The 21444-nt window shown below is 40.3% G+C and overlaps 1 protein-coding gene across 1 annotated transcript in view; it reads left to right on the top strand.

Annotated features, from left to right (window-relative positions):
- CACHD1 (cache domain containing 1) overlaps positions 1-21444 on the top strand; it is a gene marked incomplete at both ends in the record, with an annotated part of 197494 nt that overhangs the window by 31191 nt on the left and 144859 nt on the right.

Below are 21444 nucleotides of genomic sequence, written 5' to 3'. Positions count from 1 at the left end.
TTCCTGCACTCTTACATGTGAAAAAAAAGAATACCCGCTGGATTACTTTTTCAGTCTATGTTTTCTAAACATGCTTTTGGGTGGGTAGAGCTGATGACTTTTGGGAAGATCAAAAATACGTATGACTTATGTTAAGCATGTTAAGATAATTCAATTAGGTATGTTTTTATTGACCAGTCCCCAGCACACATAAATTTAGGATCCAGTTGTATGTTTGCAGCTGAAGAGCTTCTCTGGAGGAAAACAGTGTGAATCAGCCAGGCATTTGTTAGGCTGACAGGTAAAATTTTCGGTATACTGTTGGGAAGTTCATTAATTGGGAGACTTGGGCTCTAAATCCTGGATGTGGAAGCCATTCCTCTATAACCTGAACCTCTTTGGAATGCTCCCCACCCCACCCCCTTTTGTTTTTTGTAAATAAAAAGATTGGTGGAAGTTCTTATAGCTCTCTCTGTGTGCTTCTGAAAGGTAGGCCCAACTCTGACAACTTCTAACATGGAGGTAACAGTGATGAATGTGTTAGAAGTGCAATATAGAAAGTTAAAATTTAAAAATGGAGAAAACATCTATTTTACTTAAGAAGCAGAGCATCTTATCACAGGAGACTTAATAGTAGACATTAAAACACTGTTTCTTTACATTTAACCTTGAGGAATGCAGTCTTTGACTTAATGAATGTTCTAGTAATTCTCAACCTCTCTTGTCTGGGTATATGTAACAAAATCCTACCTCAGGTTTTCAGCCATTGGATTTTCCTGTAGGACTTAATTCTTTTATTTGGTATATAAATACCTTGGTTTCACTTTGCTTTCCATAAGTGAAAGGGTAGAAACAGATGCTTAACACAGAAATATTACTCTATTTATTTAGGAGGCAGGTTGTGGCAGACCTATATGGGCATAACCAAGAGCAAATTGTCTATTCTAAATTTCCTCCTTTGCAAATTGCAGTCATCTTTGGTTGGACATCTGGCTCCAGGAGGCCTGTGACTACTCCCTGCTTTACCCCCCTCACATTTATAACCTGTCACCTAGCACAGTGCTTATTCCATGGAAAACACCCATGAAATGTTGGAATGGGTGGACTGTGAAGACAGAGAAATGGTGTACATTAGGAGCACACAGTAGCTGTTATAAACAGCAATAGTTGTAGTTTCATTCCTACCACATGATGTTTTGTGATACTCTAATTGGTCTCAAAAAGCAAAAGCCTAAGCTGCTTTTGGTTGGTTCACCCAGAAGAGTGTTTCCTTTCTGATTGTAGGTCAGATTTCTATACCTGCATCTTACCTTGACATGAAACCAGACTTAACTTTTTAGCTCTGGCCTCCATCCAAGAATTGCCTTTACTCTTCAGAGGTTCCTGATCCCCAGTGCAGGGGCAAGGGGCAGAACACTGGAAGACAGACTAGAGCCTCTGGGTGAGCCTGTGGGCAGATGCCAGCTCAGCCAGGGGTTCACAAGCATTACTCTGGGGAAGTGCCAGTACGAGATGCAAGTCTAAACCTCCACCAAACACCAGTCTGATGCTCTTTGCCAAATCACATTCGAAAGGTCTCCTGTCCTCTCTTTGAAAGCAGGACACTGCCTCCATTTTTCATGGGCCGGTGGTAAAATTCCACAGGAGCTTTGAAAGCTGTGGTGCTGTTGCTCATCTTGCAACCATAGTATTCTGTGGAGTCTGGGGCCAGGAAGGGTAGGAAAGGCTCCTCTTCCGCACCCTCGGGGCCCAGCCCCTGAAACTTGGCTGTCCCGGCCGCTGAAAGGCGATCAGTTTTTTCCAGAAGCTTACCTGGTGCAGAGGATCGGGTCTGCTGGATTGAGGCCCCTCGCCCCGCTCCGGCCAGCCGCGCACCCGGCCCTGCTCAGCAGCAAACCCCACTCCCAGCCCCTCAGCCCCGCCCCTGGCCCTCGCCCCGCCTCCTACCTTCCCCCTCACCCCCCAGTGGCCACGCCTTCCCCAGGGTCCTCCACCTCCCCACTTCCCAAGCCACTGCCTGCTGAGGATCCCCCTATGGCTGCCTCCTGGGATCCCCTCCAGTGGTTCCAGCTCTTTGTTTCCTCCCTCGGGCCTTGTGGGCCGCCTCCTCACTGCCCCGCCGGCGCTTCCTGCCCCTCCCCGCCCTTCTGCTTAGTTTCCCCCTCAGTGCTCTGTGCTTTTGTCACCACGCTCAAGTCTCGCCTGCTGATTCCTCCCCTCCTAGGGTCCTGCCGACTCTGCTCAGCAAACCCCCCACAATCCAGGCTGCCCTTCTGTTGCCAACTCCACTCCTGCCCACTTTGGGCTGCATTTTTATTTTGTTAGCCGCAGTGACGGAAGTATCAAAACACAGGCGCCTTTTTTTTTTTTTAAGTGCTGAGGGAAGTTCTCCACACAAAACACCAAGTTGAATTGAGGCACTGCCGGCTGATCGGTGTCATCTCACCCGCCCATGTTGACCGCCAGGGGTCTGAGTTTCTGGCCCGCTAACAAGGCCCAGGCAGGAGCCAAGTTGACTTAACCTGTCTGAAGCAAAGTGCTGCCTGCCGCTCATTTGACAGTTGAGCCCCTAAGCTGTGCTTGGTGTGGTGGAGGGCTTTAGGATTTTTTTTAAGATTTATTTATTTATGCATACAAGAGCTGGGGTACAGGCTAGAGTGGGAGGGTGGGAGGGGGTGAGAGGATTCACCAGAGAGAGCAGGGAACAGAACAGGCAGACTGACTGAAATACACTGCTGAGGGGAGCAGCGGGCGAGACAGGAGAGGTCTGCCTCACCATGTGGGTAGCTCCCTGGCCGGCCAGGGATGGAACCTAACCCTTTGTGCCACCAGGGATGCCCAGGATTTTTTTTTTTAACCTTCTAAGACAGTTTATTAAGCTGTAGCTTCTGGAAGAATTATTTTTTAATTTTATATTTTATGGGTAATATAACCAAGATGAAAATACATACATTGTGCAAAAATAGGATTTTTTTTTTAAGCGGCGGTCAGACCTCTTATGGATGTAGACAGGTAGTGCAGCGGTCATTTATTGAACACCTACTAATTGCTGAGTACTCCTACCTACTGTATCCTATGTAATTTTCACACCGTTGCTTCCGGTAGATACTATAACTGACCCTCTAATTACAGGTAATGACTGGAAGAGCTGCCGTTTGAACCCAGCTACTCCTAACCACTATATCAAACGACACTAATAAAAGTGGTGCCTGGCATCTAGTGCATACGATGTTAAGGCAGTGTTCCAGTTTGTGTATTCATTTGCTTAATCTTCCTTTGTAAGTTTCAAATGGGACTTTCTGTTACTATTTTCATACAGAGCACTTGGAATGACAGAGATGAAATTACTGGGGCTGCAGGCTAATGACAGCAGAGCCAGCAGTCAAAACCTGGCAGAGCGTAATGGCTTTGGTGGTTGTGGGTCAAGAAGGAACTGTGTCAGAGATTCAGAGAAGGTGGCCCTTACACTGAGTGACTAGAATATCACATGACATGTATTGGGTGCGTGTTCCTGCCCAGTATACACCACGCTGCTTTATAGAAGAAACTCAAAGGCTACCCAGAAAATGTTTTTAAATGGAGATAAAGTTGTTTAGTATTTTGGCTTGAATTTTCCTGAATAAATACTTCAAATTCTTGCTTTTTTTGTTGGAGCAATTTCCCCTGTTAGAACATGTGTGGGTTGTTATTGATGTTTTTCAGAGTACCTAGAAAAGTTATAGTTTCAAAGTGGTTGAGAACCATTGATAGATAGGAGCTGTATTGCATTTCAATTCCTTTTATGGCCATTGTTAGAAAAGCACTTCAATTTGCTCACCTGTGGAGACTGGACTAATAATAACCCTACTTATGAGATGTGAGAACTATGAGGTCCCAGGAAGAAAGGCATTGGGAACTCCTGACTTGTAAATTAATGTATAGTTTACATATTCTGCTTTGAAGGTGTCCCTGACGTGCTTGGATCAAACTGAAACAGGCTTTCAGGGTGTTACCTAAATTTATCTAGCCAGTGAAAAAACTTGTTGGAGTGATTGACATTGAAGACCTGCTGCTTTCTCACTTAGATGTGTTCCTATCAAGTCTACAAGTTGATGCTTCTGTCACTGATCAAATAGTGGGTGAGGCAACTCATGTGGTTAGAGAACACCCAGTATCCTGACCAGACACTCCCAGGTCTGACACTGGTCTACTGCCACAGATTTTTTTTAATTAATTTTTTTACATCATTGTTCATTTTTAAACAATATTTGTTTCCCCCCAACCCCTCAGGTGTAGTCCTCATAGAGTTTCCTTCACCAACACACCCATGCACCATCACCTCAGTCCCCTGTGTTCTTCCCTCCCTCCCTCTGATCCCTCTCCCTCCTCCTCTGCTGCAGGATGTCTCTGATTTATAATTGTCCATTTTTGCTTTGTTGTGTTTTGTACTGTTATTTTTTTACACTGATGTCTTATTTGGTTCCCCTGTATTCCTGCATAAATGAAACCATCCAATATTTTTCTTTTTCCTTCTCTGCACAGATTTTTTAAACTCATCTCCAAGACAACTTCTCTAGAATGGGACAAGTTGCCTCCCTGTGTCTTCTTTTTAATCCTTAGAAAAAGTTCCTGGGCTCCCAGCCTCTTTCCTTTCCATTACTGTCCCCCATCATTTCTTCTGTGCCAGATTTCTTCTCCTTCCATGATTGGTTGTTGCTCAGAAAACAAACATAGAGGAAAAAGATACTTTTCCCACCTTTAGGGCTTTCATTGATAATTCTGAGACAGCAATTGTGTGTCACAAAAAGATTATTCTTGAGTCTCATACTCAAAATTTAATGAAGTTCACGCTCTTCCTTTTTTTAGTGCCTAACTATGTGCATGCATGGAAAATGCTCTCTGCTTTTATTTCTGATCATTGGGATCATCACCTCTTTGAACTATCATTAGCAAAGGCCTATATTATAGCTTTCTCCACCTTGGCACCATTCATGCTGGTGGTCCACACCCCTGGCAGCAAGTGTGGAATTTTCATTGTTTGGAGATTTCCAGACTGAATAATCACAAGTTTGCTTTGCTTTTTTCTGTCCAGAAGAGAATAATTGCAAAGCAAATCCCACACCATAATAAGGAATCGTTGAAAGAATACCATCTTTAATCCTTTCTTGGCATCAGTCACTTGCTATTAAAAAGTTAGATTTGAATCAACTAAAGATGGACAACTTTAGTTCATTTATCTTTCTTGGTTTAAAAAAATGGGTAGGAAGGAAAAGGGTTTCAGGGTAAAACACTGAAGTTATTCAGTTGTTTTATAAGGCTTTATTATTCTTTGACCATGAAATCGGCCCTTAGGGGCTTTTCAAAGTAGGGAAGTATAGAAATGTAAAAGGAAAACTATCAGATGGATTTTATAAACATTTCTTTTCAAAACCAAATATATACACACACTTTAATAGTAGTGACATTTGCACCCTGGTCTAAGTTCAATTACTGTAGGAATAATATGGAAGATTAAGGCATCATAGAGAAAATGATTTTAAAGAAAGACTGTTAGACATATTTTGTCTTGCACAAGATCTTTAAGTTCAGGAATATGAAGAATTGATAACTTTGAGGAAGAATTGATTGTTAAAAAAGTTGCTGAAAGACTGACAACCCAGATATGTATATATCCCTCTTACACACTCACAGTCATGGTTATGACAGATTGGAAAAGAGGACTTAGAACATTTATAGAAAAAAACTATAGTGAGGTTGATTTAGGGCGTTTGCTAAAGTTGATTTTTAAGGTGTTACTGGAGGTTAAGAACCCGGAGGCTTGCATGGTTCTGTGTTGGCACTTGAACATCTGCATAAACCTGAGCAAGTTCTGCACCTTCTCTTGTCCACAGAAGATTGGGGAGTTAGGAAAGAATGGCTCTCATGGGTTTGTAGTGAAGATTCAGTGACTTGGTGGATTTTTATTGTTTCAACTTCCCTGCATCTTAGGCACCCTTTTTGTTCTGGGACCCACCAGCTATAGGAAAGGAGGTAGGGTGGATGATCCTTCTTCCTGCTCCAGAAGAGCTAAGGTGTGTCACCTACACTGTATGATCAGACATTCCTGCCCAGGACTTGAAACATTCAGTTGGCAACAGACAAGGGACAGACAGCAAATGACCTTAAGATTAGGAAGAAGAGATGCTAGTGGCAGGACAGCCAGGGGTCCATGGTGGCCTAGTGAGGCTGTTTTTGTGATTTGGTCTCCTGGGAAATAGATTGTAGATCTTTAACCTTGCTAAAGTTTTCTGCTCTTGTATTTCTAATGTCTTTCTAACGCATTCCTTATTCTAGGTAAGTTCATTTCTATGTAGACACATTGTTTTTCTGGTGGTGATCATCATTCAGTCCAGCAGTTTTTAAACTGAAAAACAGAAAAGGGTGAGAAGATTGGCCTATGGGTTTAAGATGCAGGTAAATTCAGGTGATGCCAAGTGCCCTTGTAGATGCCCCCTGCAGGATTGTTGTGTCATTTAAATGAGATGCCGCATATGGGAGTGCCCAAAGTTCAGTGCATTCATAATGTTATTTGTGGAGATTTTGATGAGAGGAAAATCTGTGGGATTAACATGGCTGCAGGTGCAGTTGGAATTTAGTGTGTCAAGGAAAGCCCAGAGGATTTGGCAATGGTTCTGGTCCTTGCAATGGAGAGTTCATACTAAGCCAGAGAATGCAGGACATTTTCCTTTTGCTCATAACTATGTGGTGGGTAAAGTACACAGATGTTTGGGGACTGTACTTACTTTTTAGCATACCTTAGATCTCTGCAGGACACTAATACAGAGTAAGGGATGAGAGTACATTTACAAATGAAGAAGGATGATATGAAATTTTTCTACAGAGCACACACTACTTTCATCTGTTTTGTTCTCATTTGGTGTTACCTTATTTTACAGACAAGGAAAATCCTCATTGACAGGAAACCTTAATAACTTGCCCAGTGTTGATTAGCAGTTATATGGAAAATTGGACATTCACTTCAAGAGCTTTCGTATTTCAAAATTTAGGTTCTTTCCTTGCTATTCATGCTAGGAATATGGGGGAAATGAGGACATAAAGAGGGAAAAAAAAACAAAGAAAGGAATAGGGGCTACTTGGCAGGGGGGAAAAAAGCACATTAAATTTCAGTGATAGATAATTGAATCATGTGACAATGAAACATAAAACTGCAAAACTGGAATGTAAATAAGACTCGTCACTCTCTCCAGCTGATAATCCCTCCATAAATTGGTCACCCAGCTTCTTCCTGCAGTAGCATCTTTATTAGATGGTCTGTTCTATTTGGGGATATTGGGAATTTATACTCTAAGAACCACAGGATTTCCTATGGCCCCACTTTGGTCTGTCTACCAGTAATAACATCTTGGTAACTAAAGGCAATAATTAGTACTTTAATTTAATAAAGCTAGGCAACAAAGTGGTAGGAAGTAGAGCTGAAGGATCAACTTGCTTTGTTTTGAATCCCAGCCCTTCTTGAATACTGGTTGTGGCTCTGAATTATCCACACACCTTCTTTAAGTCATGGCTTCATCATCTTTATATGGTGACCATCTCATGTTATTGTTAATGAGGTTCAAATGAGATAAAGTATTTGGCGTAGTCACTGGCACATCGTGAGACTTTAATAAGATTTTATAAGATTACTGATTTCATATTTTCCATAATTCTTTAATTTTGAAAGTATCACTACCATTTTCCAGATCTTGGAAACTGATGGAGCCTCATGTGACTCATATTAAAAGCAAAGTAGGACCCTTGAGATTCAAGGACAAATAACTATCTTTATGCCCCTTCCATCTTAACACTTTCCACTACTTCCCTACTCTGAATGGAGAGAGGCTACTGTATACCAGTGGTGGTGATGAGACACAATAAAACAGCCTGCAGATGTGACAATCTTGGGCAAAATTCAGCACTTGCTTTCAGTTGTACCATCTTATTTCTCTTAAAGAAGAATTTCCTTTTGAAGATGTTATTTCAGTCATTTGTATTCTCCCCTCATAAGCACATGAATTAGGTGTCATTTCATATATTTGTTTTGAGCTAGTATAAAGGATCTCTTTGGGGACTAGAACCTTGTTTTTGTTTCTGTGTGTGTGTGCATGTGTGCGTGTATGTGTATGTGTGTGCATGTGGGCACGCATGTTGACAAAAGATGTCACACTTATTTTCCCCACAAACTGTCTCCTAGACTCTTTCAAAATCAGGCCACACTATATTTTACAAAAAAAAAAAAAAAGAGATAATCCTTTATTAGCTGAATGCTAATCTCTGGCTCATGATGTTCTTTTACAAGTTGGTGCCAAACAGGCACACGTTTCCATCCTTTATGTGTTCTGTTTTTCTGTTCCCCATTTATGTTATCAGTTTCTGTGAGTCTCGAATCAGAGTGCAAATCTTGATGCTACTGTAAATTGCTTTACTTCACTTGATTTCTAGCCTAAGATTATCTAACTGCAAAGTCGCTGTAATATTTCTGGCCACCATCTTTCTAAGGCAGGTTTTCTTGTCTTTGATGCTAATGACATTTGGTGGTGGGAGTAGAGGGGAGTTTGTCCTGTGCATTTTATTTAACATCTCAGCCCCCTACCTCTTAGATGCCAGCAGCTGCCTCCCCTCACTCCCACCCGTTGTAACAACCAAAAAATGTCGGATGTTCCCTGGGAGGAGGGCTAAGTCATTCCACCCCTTTTAAGAAATGCTGCTCTAAAGTGGAACACTTCCATTTCTGAACACCTGTAGCAAGCCAACAAACTGTGGGATAACTACTAGACATTTGATTAAATACAGACATTAAGAAAAATACTGTGCTAAGTGCTGGAAGGAAAGGAACAATAACCATGTGTAAATTTACGCTTCTTTCTTCCCAGCAGCTGTTGTGGGGGAGGTGATACAAGGTAAAATTTGATATATCAACAAGGTTCAGGCGATCTATCAAAAGCAAGGTGAAATTTGAGTTACCCCTTAAAAGGGATCCGTGGAGATAGAAAGGACTCTTGGATGAACTAGTGCTTCATGTCTAGTCTTTTTTTTTTTTTTTTTTAGATTTATTTATTTATGCATACAAGAGCTGGAGTACAGGCCAGAGATGCAGGGGGGTGAGAGGATTCACCAGAGACAGAGCAGGGAGCAGAACAGGTAGATTGACTGAAATGCACTGCTATGGAGAGCAGCGGGCAAGACAGGAGAGGTCTGCTGCGCCATATGGGTTGCTGCCTGGCCGGCCTGGGATCCAACTCATGCTGCAGAAGTTGCAATTGCTTTCTGGTGCGGTGCTTAACCCCTAGTCCACCAGGGAGGCCCCATGTCTAGTCTTTTTAATAGGTTGCCAGTCAAAATAGAATGACTGAAGCAGATATTAGAGGCTAGTGGCAAACTGCAGATTGATGACCCAGCTGAAGGAGACACTTGCAATTCAATGAAAGCCAGTCAGCAGCAGGAATGTTTGTCTGGTGTGGCCAGATCTTCCAGTTTTTCAAAAGATGTTGAAAATCTCGATTTTTGTAAAATGTGGAATTTCCTAAGTTTTAAACAATGGCTCAATTTTAAACACAATAGCATTGTTCTAGTCAAACCAAAGACCTATGGAGGTCTAGTTAGGTTGCCATTTTACAACTTCTTTCCATCCAGGTAAAGGTTTCAATGTGACGTGCCTTTCATTTTTTTCTCTTTAAAAATAAAATCCATCGGCGTTTCTCCATTTGAACCTTAGCTATCAAGATGATGTTTGGAGTTGAAGTTTTGACCTCACTTAAATAAAGTAACGTTTTTGGAAAATGTGACCATCCTTCACTTAAGAATTCTCTGGGGTCCTCAGCTAAAAGTGAAACCTGGAATGGTTGCCAATAAACGCCTTTTGTAGCCTTGGAAATTCAAAGTGATTTATCACTTGGTGGTAATAACTGGAGGCCTCTATATACAAAAAAGAAGTTGAAGGTAAAGAGGCCAAAAATAACAAGTATAACCATATGGCTTTTTTCAAGAGGTGTCCATATGGCTATCTCGCTAAAAAGGACTCTTGCCAGCCTGCTCGACTGTGAGTTATTTTTGTAACTTTACATAAGTCTTTTAACTTTAACATTGCAAGGAAGGAATTTCTCCTCCTTTTACTCCTAGGTTTTGAAAAACTGTAAGGTGGGAGAGGAATGTATTTGTAGGCAGCAGAGGTACATTTGTAGCTGACCATGGAATTATTGATATTTATCTCAGCAGCAAAGGCATGTGATAACCCCTGCTTCTCCTCATTTATGTCTCCAGAGGTGGTTTAGCTTTTTTGTGATAATATCCAAGTTTCACGTATAATGGCCTAGCTCAGTGCACTGTCTTCTCAAGGGTGAGTGGGAAATACTTTATCAAAAGCCTTGAAGAAGGGCCTCCCCGGTGGCGCAACGGTTGAGCGCTGGGTTGCGAAGCTGCCCGGGGCCTCTGCAGCGCGGGTTTGATCCCGGTTGCTCCCTGGCCACTGGAGGAGGGTCCCACATGGCGCGCAGACCTCTCCTGCCGCCCGCTGCTCCCCTCAGCAGTGTACTTCGGTCCTTCTGCCTGCTCTGCTCCCCGCTCTGGCTCTGGTGAATTCTCTCACCCTCCCGTGCTCTGACTGTACCCAGTGCATGTATAAACAAAACAAACAAATAAATAAATAAAACATGCCTCTATAATAATAAAAAAAAAAAAGCCTTGAGGAAATCATGATATATAATACATGAATTCAGATAATTTCTACATGATTAGTAAAACAAATGGTGTAATTTGGCCTATTTTGTTTTTACAAACGCCTTATCTTTAGAAATTATAATTAACCCATTTTATAATTGTATTGCAGAAGAGTGAAATTAACTAGTTAAGAGGTTCTAGAGTCATGTTTTCCTCCTTGGTCAAAATGGAGACATTTCCCCCATGTTCTAGTTTTCCAGATCTCTTCACTGGTGTTCTGGTGTCCATGTGATTTTTGTCATATGATAGTATAGGATGCTTTGGGAGGGAAACACATATAGCATAGGATTGTAAAAATTAGGGCTTTAGATTAATCTAGTAGATAGGAACTCTCAGATCTCTTTCTAATGTATCCTGCACATCCACTAATGCAAAATTTTTTAACTACTGAACAATATCTACTCACCTAAATTGAACAGCATACTTCTAAAAAAAATAATTTCATAGTGTGTGTACTTTGGGGAGTTGTAGAAGTTATGGACTTACGAGTTAGAATGAAAACAGAGAGGAGATAATCCAGACCCCACCACTTTGTGTGAGAGACTGAATTTAAATTACCCTAAGAGTCTCCTCAAACCAGATGTATTTCCAGTCTGATTGGTTTGACATTTGTCCAGGACCTTTGGAATATAAGCTTATGCAATTAAAAACGAAAATGAGTTTCTATCCTGCAAGTTCAAAATATCTCAAAGGGTTTTTTCCCCTTCTTAAATCATTTTCACTATTAGTGCTTGTGGTGATAGGGCTTCCTCATATGAAAAATGCTATTAAGCAACAGCTGTAGTTGTGTTGCCTGAATGCATGCCAGTTCTGTTCGGATTGAGCCGCAGGGACTGCTTGTTAGCTCCCTAGCTGCCTGGGAGACAGGGTAATGTAAAATTAATGTATGAAGAAAGATCTGTTATCTGACACTATTTGGGGATGCAGGTGGCCTAAAGTGGTGTGCAGATTAAACTAACATGCTAATTTTTCTGTTTACGGCAAAATGGCTAGGATTCATGGTTCCAACTCTATTGGTTTTAATTTTAAAAATTGGGAAGGGCATTGATTTCATCCCTTCCCTTACTGTTTCGTCAACTTAAAACATTTGTAAAACATGAGATTTGAGATCTTTAAATTTTGGGAATTTAAGGTGTGTTTTATAGGAGAGGAGGCAGTGGTAGAGCTTGTTAATAGAATTCTCACATAGACTGTAAATCACAAAGAATATATTTGTTTATGCATGTGGTCTTTTTCTTGTTAGTTAGCAAATCAGCTAGATTAATTCTAAGCTAAGGAAAATGAAGCATGGGTCCTTCTTCAGTGTACAGTACTAATTCTTAATGTACCTGTTCTTTTCATATTCTCTTTTTTTCCTGGTGATTCAACAATTGTCACTGTCTCCTTCTCATTTTTGCCAAAGCAGCTAATGTTTCAGCATCAAATGTCCCATGATTTCAGTTTATAAATCTGTGCTGTCATTTCTCATGTGATTCTAAAATAGCTGCTTTGCTGGTCTGCCTTATCTCTAGACTATGTAACAGACCATCTTGCTGTGTTTGTAACTATGATAGCCATCATGGCATCTGGCACACACTAGGTTTTCATATTCTGATTATTGTTCTTTTATATCTCAGGAAGATAATCTCTAATATAGAAACATTTCTAGGGAAACTTTTTTCTTTGAGACTTTTCTCTCTTTGAATTTATTAGAGTGGTTCTTTTCCCCTAATATTTCCAAAATTTTCTTTCTAAGAAACATTGGTGGAATTCCACAAAAAACAAAACCACAAAAACTTGTCTGGCAGAGCTGGAATGGGAAATAAAGCATAGGAGTTCAGTGAAGTTGGAGAGATCTAGATTTTCATACTGGGTTCTTAGGCAAGTCATTTAAGTCTCCGTTTTGTCTTGCACTTTGGGGATACTGTTAGTCCCTATCTCATAGACTGTGGGGATCTCATTAGAAAATGCAGACTGTCATTCTCAATCCAAAATTTAAGTGCTCATTAAATGCTCATTGTTGTTATTAATACATACGTACATTTCATGCATTCAATAAATGTTTAGTGCATACTATGTGCAGGGTGCTCCGTCCTGGCATCTATTCATCAATTATCAAAACACACAAAAATCCCTTTCTGCATGGAATTTATATTCCATGTGTATCTCAACAGGGGAGAACTAGATAATGATGAACACTGGGAAGTAAAGTGAGTATACATATGAATATTGGGAATTGGAGAGTGACCTAGTAATATTCAATAAGAAAGTAGAGGGAAGCTAGGAGGATCAAGAGAATATGTAGGGATCTGGAGTGGCCTTTAGGTTGCCACTAGAGTAATTAATGTGGGCCTCACTGAAAAAAAGGATACTGAGCAAAGACTTGAAGAAAGTGATGGAGTTTGCCTTGTGGAATCTCTAGAAGAAAACCGGGTAGAGGGAACCATGCAGAAGACTTCAGGTGAGGGTGGACAGCTGGCAAGAGGAAAGAAAGAGGGATCATTGGGGCCTTAAAGGTTAATATGAGAATAATTGGGAGCCATTGGGGTTCTTGAGCAGAGAAATAATGATCCCCATTATCACCACCACGGTGCTGCCTCTCATCAGGAGGAGGGACCTGGATAGCATAACCCCTTTCTCCTCTTTCTCTTGTTAGCTTAATTAACCTTTTACACTTTAAATGGGGGAGTTGGAGGGGATGAGAGTTTTCCTCCTCCCCAGGGTAGCTATCCTGCCTACTCTGTCATTGATTGAACTTGGCAGTCCTGTAGCTGTAATAGTTGTATTCCTTGGGAAACAAAGGAAGTGATTAGATCTTAGGAGGGAAAGAAAGTAGAAACCTGTGGTAGCACAGCTTGTGATCCTCTTTGAACATGACTTGATGTCTTCCAGGCTTCCCCTACTGAACCAGAAAACCTTTATAGAGGATCCTGGGAGGTGTTGGTTGGTTTAGTGTTTTTTAAATGTTTGTATCTCCTTACAGTGAGGAGAATTCATTATGAGGCGAGGGAAGTGTTTAAGTGTAGTAATTTGTCAGCTCATGACCTATGGTTAACTTCTTTCCTCTAAGATAACAACAGGAGACATACTCTTCACACTCATGGGAATGGAAAATGTTTCTGTGCCATTTATCTACAGTGAGAATCAGTGACTCCTGAACATGGCTTTCAGCATCCAAGATTGTCTTCCACTGTTTTATTTGGTCCAAGTTAATTTGAAAATTTTTTTTTAATTCATGCATGGGAATGTGGTGATATTAGGGAATAGTAGAAGGGTTAGAAATTGGTCATGACAGTATAATACAGGATCATGTGGGCTTGGTGTCAGATGACCCAGGCAGCATGCCAGGTTGTGCAACGGTACTAATGTGACCATGACATCACAGAGCTTGAGTTTTCTCATTTCTGAAGTGGGTTAAGTTACATGCACTTTTTCTGTTTACAAGATAAGAACAAAATAAAGTATAGAGATGTCACCAAGTTATTAGTATTGTGATCCAGATATTGGGAACCACCTTTCTGGTTAAAACTATTTGGGAATGAAAAGAGGGCAGGACAGTTCTTGTTTATATTATGAAGAATGTCATACTCCTCATGGGAATTCTCCACTGTCTCATTTCCCTGGGAGGTGAACTTTGGCTTCTTTTAGGTCAGTTATAACCTATTGTGTTCTAGAACCCCATAGATAAGCCCTTGACTAGACAATAAGAATGTGCCTTCAACCCACAACCTTGCAAGTCAGCCTCTATCCAGTAGTCCTATGAATATCTTCTTGCCCTTCACAATATCCCATTTCCCCCCATTTTGTTAATTGAGGTAATTTTGGAGATATGCATCACTTAATTGAGTTAAATCTTTACAACTAAGAAGTTACTCATTAGCAGGAATAGTTTTTTAAATCTCATTAACCCCTTGTTACCCATTTGATAACAGTAGAGGAATTTGCTCAAAAGAATCAAAGACACACTAATAGCTTCTTGGTTGTGACTGATAAACTTTTTGCCTTTAGCAATGGAAATGGGGTACAGGGGAGAAAGGGGGGGGGGAATAATTCCAGATGCTAAATAATCTGGGACCAGGGGGTTGATGCAACTATACCTTTTGACTGACATACAGTTAGAAATTGCTATAAAAGAGTCATGGCCGGTAGTCTAAGGAGTTTTGATTTCAGGAATGGAAACATGGAACACCTCAGAAAAATTATTCATCTGCTCCAGGTTTCAGTTTCCTTATATCTAAAATGAAATCATCAACAAACTTTAATAATAGGGAGCTAATCATTATTTCTAATACTTTATAAAAATACCTCTCAAACTATTTGGTAAGTCTGAATTAACTAGTCTTTTCTTCCCAGAAAATTACCAGTGACTTCCCATTAGCTGTCAGGCAGAGCCTCTGAGAAGCCCTAGCTGTAGTACAAAGGTGGTTTTCCAGGGCAAACCAAAAAATAATGTGTTTGTTAGTTATATGATGGGCACATTTGGACCTTCTTATTTTTTTGTATTGCCAACAGCTCTCAATAATTACCACCTGTTGTGAACTGACCTAAGCCAGTTTGGTTGAACACAAGTCCTGGGGGGTTAAGGGGAGTACTTGAGGTAAGTAAGGGTTAGCTGCTGTACCACAAACTGGTGCCTGGGTACAACTAAAGCCTGAGATCTGATTCTGCTGCACATGCAGATGCTGACTGACTGCCAGTTGTCAGTGGCACAGATTGTTCATGCAGAATTATTCCTGCATGTTTGATAAAGTCCTGGCTGTCTTCTTTCAGTTGCTCTGATCACCACCTTGGATGAAAATTGCACTCCTAAAAATGACCACTTTTCAGAGGAGCATTCTGGTATCCTTAGTAATTGGCATCCAGCAGCTGGCAATCTTCCAACCATGGCTGATCCCAGGGTCATTTAGAGAACAAGTCTGTTAAGGCTACACTCTTGTTTATGAAAGGTAGTATCTTTCATAAAGTAGTATTTTTGGTTGATTCTTAGGACTTGAACGTATCCTTAATTTCACCAGTGGGAAGCGATTTCCATTTGTAATACCTGCTCATAGGCCACTTATTTCTCTGATTTCCATTTGTAATACCTGCTCATAGGCCACTTATCTCTCTCTCTCTCTCTCTCTCTCTCTCTCTCTCTCTCTCTCTCTCTTTCTCTCTCTTCACCGCTGACATTCACTTTGCTAACTGGCAAAGGGTCTGGTGTTGATTAACATGGATAATGGAATCATTTGCAGTGCCTCTTTTTTGGAATTTGGGCTTCATGATTCCAACGCGCACTGCCTACCCCTGGAGAGGGCCTTCTTGAATTTAGTGCCAACTGCATTTGAGATGTAGTTTAACCTAATTAACTCACACATAATATCACATTACCTGACTGCATTATTGCTAAGTTAATTAGGCATTTTAACACTGCCTTTGGAACCCCATGGTGGAAAACCACTGTTACCAATGTCAATTTATAGGAGTTAAGCTTTGAAATAATTTTCAGGATTCTTTTGTTCAAATTATGTTGCTTAACTCACACATACTACAAACTCTGTGACTTAAAACACCACCTATTTACTATGTTGTAGGGTTGTTTGTTTTTTTGTTTTTTAAGGACAGACCTCTATGCATGGCATAACTGGATTTTCTGCTCAGGGTCTCTCAACTGAAATCGAGGTGTTGGCTGGACTGTCATTATCATGTGGGGTTGAGGGTCAGCACACTGGTTGTGGGTAGAGTTAATTTCCTTGGGGTGGTATTTTCCTTCTAATTGCCCCCTGGGGATCATTCTTAGTTTTCATAGACTGCTCACTACCTTGACACCTTGCTTCTATGGCAGCTCACAACAGGGTGTTGCTCCTTTTTAGACCAACTGGTATATGTCTCTCTGATTCTCTTTCTGGCACTAGCCCGAGAAAAACTCTGCTTTTAAATGGTTCATATGGTGGGATTAAGCCCACTGGCTAATCTCCATTTTTGAAGGTCAACTGTACCATATAACCATGTAACCTAATGAAAGGGAAAAATCTCAATCCCAGAATTTATGCAAGGTATGAACAGATAGGGGACACAAATCTTAGGGCTATCTTAGAATTCTGCCTGCCAAACTGCTCAGCAAGCTTACTCCCAAAAGAAGAGAGGGAAAGGGACTGCAGCTCCCCCAGGGTGAGTAGCGTTGCAGAAACTCTTAACCATGAGTAATGGAAGGATCCAGCCTGAAGTTGTAGGTGCCTAAATATGGGGACTCAGAGGTAGTCAATTGTGTCACCATTTTGCCTAGAACTGACTCTAAAACCATCATACAGTAATGACCTTGGAATGTGGTCGAGGCAAGAACCACATGAGCTCTAGCTGCAGGGAAAGGACCTGGTTTCCTAGATAGGCGGACAAGTTTTTTTCCACAAAGGTAACACTATTTCCTTTGTGGTCTAGTGTTTTGGGATTAACACCTGGTTAGCAGGGTACTACCCTAGGTATGACTGGTGTTTTAAGAGCATGGGCCAGAAGGTAGTATGGATCTATAGTCCTCACGCCATGCCTATAACACAATCTTTGCATGATAATTATTGAATTGAGGGCTGTGGAGGAATGTACACTTCTTCCTTCTTCAATGTGTTCTGCTTTAGAAATCTCCTACTATTTTTAATACAACCTCTTAAAGCATCTTTTAGTTACATAGCACCTGATAATATATGAAGTGTTTCTCAGAAACCATATTTTTCTGATTTATTTTTAATTAAGATGCAAAATACAGTCTAGTGCAGGACCTTCTAAATTACCAGCTGGATGAAAATTTACATTTGTATATCCATGGGTAACTCACTCTCTGAGGTCAAGGTAAAGAACATCTTCAGCATCCCTCAAGGTTCTCTTGTTCCCCTACCAATTAATCCCTCTTCCCAGAGATACCACTATTCTCAGAAAAAAAAAAAGGAGACAGAGGAACGAGTGCTTGTGGTTTATGATGCTGCAGTCCAAAGACCTCCATTTCTAATTCCTACTTGTGTGTCCTTGCTTCCAGAAGATATCTGACCTTTGGACCAGAGTTCTCCTTAGAGCCTTTTTTTTTTTTTTTTTTTTTGTGGGACCCTTGCCTGTGGCCGGGGAACGAACCTGTGTTGCAGAGGCTGCGGGCAGCCTCACAGCCCAGCACTCAACCGCTGTGCCACCAGGGGAGGCCCTTTAGAGCCTTTTTTTTTTTTTTTTTTTAAAGACAACGCTAGGTAACAGAATGCCTTCTTGTGCAAGACTCTGAAGCACCCATTGGTGCTTTTATATCTCAAGTCAGTTTTTTTCCCAAATCAAATGCATTGAATATACTCAATTCTATCATATATAAAGTCACTCTTAATAGAGATTTTGATGCAAGTGGAGAAAACATTGTCTTTCCCCCTGCAGAGCATTTCTCTTATATCTGATGGTACAGTATATAAAGAATAAAGGTGTTTTGTGCTCACAGATACTTCTTTGAGAGGTAGTAAATGAAAAGTTTGATGTTGCCCTTTGACTGTCTCCTTAGAACTTGTGGAAAGCTCTGATCATCTCCAAGAGCCACATGCACTTCCCCTTGTCCTTCTTTTGTAGAGAAGTGAGGTACCCCTGACCACCACCAGGAAAGACAAGTTAAAACAAATTATGGTCCAAAAGCGAGTAACGCCTGAATAGTACTCATTGTATAGTTCTACAACATTTTGCATATCCATTCTTCAGGTGATGGGCATTTGGGTTTCTACCTTGTGACTACTACAAATAAGGCTCTGTGAATTTGTGTACAAGATTTTGTGTGGATGTGTGTCTTCATTTCTCTTAGTATGAGTTTTACGTAAGAAATTTCTGGATCATACAGTAACTTTTATCATCTGTGGAACTGCCAGCCTCCTTTTTTCCACAGTGACTGTGCCATTGTGCATTCTGGCCAGAATGTATGAAGGTTCTGCTGTCTCCATATCCTCACCAGTATCTGTGATAATCGGACTTTTGATGCTGGCCATCCTAGTAGGTGTGAAGTGGTGTCTCATTGTGGTTTTGATTTGTATTCTCTCACAACTAAGGATGTTGAACACTTTTTGTATGCTTATTGGCCATATTTATTTATTTTTTTAAAGATTCATTTATGCATACAAGAGTTGGGGTACAGGCCCAACTGTACACAGTTGGGTACCCCCCAACTGTGGGGGTGAGAGGATTCACCAGAGACAGAGTGGGGAACAGAACAGGCAGACTGGCTGAAATACACTGCTGAGGGGTACAGCGAGACAGGAGAGGTCTAATGCACCATGTGGGTTTCTCCCTGGCCGGCCGGGGATCGAACTCGTGCTGCAGAGGCTGTGGATTGCTTCATAGTGCTTAACCCCTTGAGCCACTAGGGAGGCCCTGTTGACCATTTTTATATGTTTCTTGGAGAAATGTCTATTCAGATCCTTTGAAATTTTTCCTTTATTATGGAGTTGAAGAATCCTTTATACATATATACACACAAATACGTATACATATACACATGTGTGTGTGTGTGTATATATATATATATATATATACACACACACACACACTAGATAGATCTTATCAGATGTGATTTACAAATAGTTTCTCTTATTCTGTGGCCTGTCTTTCGACTTTCTTGATGGTGTCATTTGAAGTCACAAAAGTTTTTAATTTTGATGAAGTCCAATTTATCTTTTTTCTTTTGTTGCTCAAACCTTTAGTGTGTCAAATGTAAGGATCATTTGCCAAATCCAAAGTCATGAAGGTTTGCTTCTATGTTTTCTTCTAAAAATATAGATTTAGCTCTTATATTTGTTTTTGATCCATTTGAGTTAATTTTTAGGATAGGGTGAGATAAAGGTCCTAATTCATCCTTTTGCATGTGACTTTGTAATTGTCTAGAGCATTATATTTTGAAAAGACCTTTCTTTTCCCTTTTGAGTAGTTGTGCCACTTTTTTCTAAAATCAGCCAGCCATAGATGTATTGATTGGTACAAGTCCTTAAAGTCCTGTTCTGTAGGATGTTATTTGGGGAACATGGTTGAAAAATCTATCTTTACTATTTTTGTACATTTTAAGACTGAAATTTTTTCAAAAGAAAACATTGGGTGCCTTCATGATGGGTGTGGTGTGATGACACACATCTAAGGAGGTGTGACCTTTCACCTCTAAATCACAGGATGTTGTTAACCAATGTCATCTCAATAAAAAATAATACAATTTAAATAAATAAATGTTCTTGGGGTGCAGGCAAAATTCAGGAGATTTGGGCTCATATAATAACTTCCTCCTAATTATGAAAATGCCAATGAGGAAAAAACTGCTCCCTGTATTTAATCCGACATGGCCTTCCCTCCAAGTGGAAAAAACAACAACAAAAAAAAAATTGCATCTTGGCTACAGGAGAAAGAGAAGACCCTTAGTTAAGCTTGGAATAATTTGAGTTCATGTTTTGCCTTTAGGGCTGACACAGTTTTAGAACAAAAGCCTCAGTTACCATGATGTTTGAACCTCGAGGCTGCTCCCTTGTCCTGTGGTGTGTCTCTAAGTTTAGGTAGTTGAATTTGACCCTGATTTGATAATTAATGCTATTCAGGTTTATTATTACTGTGATAATGGTATTGTGGTTATTTTACTTTTCCTCAGAAAATCTTCATCTTTTAGAGTTTTTATACAAACTGGCTGACATTATAGGGTATCTTGAATTTGCTTCAGAAACAAATTGGGGAAAGTGGACATGTGGATGAGCAAGACTGTGAGTCGGTGAGCTGAAGCTAGGTGAGGGGTGTGTGGAGGTTTGTTTATACTATTTGTATTCCCTCATAGCTTTCCCATAAAAAATAGTTTGGGATAGATTTGTTTGTTTTTATTATTAGCAGTTGAGACATTTGAGATGCATTTCCATTTGGAGCTGGGTTTGCTTTACGTAAAAGGCCATTCTTCTGAGTTTGAATATCCTTGCCTACACTGGGTTGGAGGAGCACTGAGTGGCAATTACTGGAACTCACATTGCTCAGGCAAGCCCTAAGTTTCTGGAGGCTTTCTGGACTCATCAGAAGCCTGCTCCAGCCCTAATAGAATTCATCTGTTGCTTCCAGTGCCCTGTTTGTATGGATAGATGCTAGTCTATAATGCCCTTTGTTTCACAGTTAGTTTTTTTTTTCCTCTGAAGCTTTTTATTCCTTTGATTCTATAAATCTTTATACTTTTTAAAATGTCAATTTATGTATATATAATATATATTGATGTGTATATAGAGAATTAATAACTAGAAAATATAGAGAATTTGGTCGCTTCGGGGTTAAATTCTATTCTTTACTAATCATTGATGCCACTGCTTGTAAGAGAGACTTTCACATGCTTTTTTCCTTTCTTGCTCTCTTTCAAACAGTTAGGAAACTCAGAAAAATGGAGTATATGGATCTTTATCCAAGAAAAAGATTCTTGCATAGAATTGTTATAGCTCTGTATTCAGATCACTAAAGCTTTCAGAACACTGTTGAATTGTAAAATCTGTACTAAAAGGACACCATCTGGAAATTATTCTATGCTTTATTCTTGGTTTTGCTAGTATAATGAAACACAAGCATTCCAACTTCTCATAATTGTTAAACTTTCTGATGTAAGTGGTGCCAGGCTCTAAAAGACTTGTAAAGGTTTTGCTGAATTTTTTTGTTTTTGTTTTTACATACTTTCAGCGAGAATATCTGTACTGTTTTAGCTGAAAGGAAGAACAGCTTTCAGCAGCTCTAATTTTTTTTTTGCCTTTTCAAATAATAAGCAAGTAT

Source organism: Talpa europaea (genome assembly GCF_964194135.1).
Source record: "Talpa europaea genome assembly, chromosome: 9".
NCBI lineage: Eukaryota > Metazoa > Chordata > Mammalia > Eulipotyphla > Talpidae > Talpa > Talpa europaea.
This window is presented reverse-complemented; position numbering and strand designations above follow the sequence as displayed.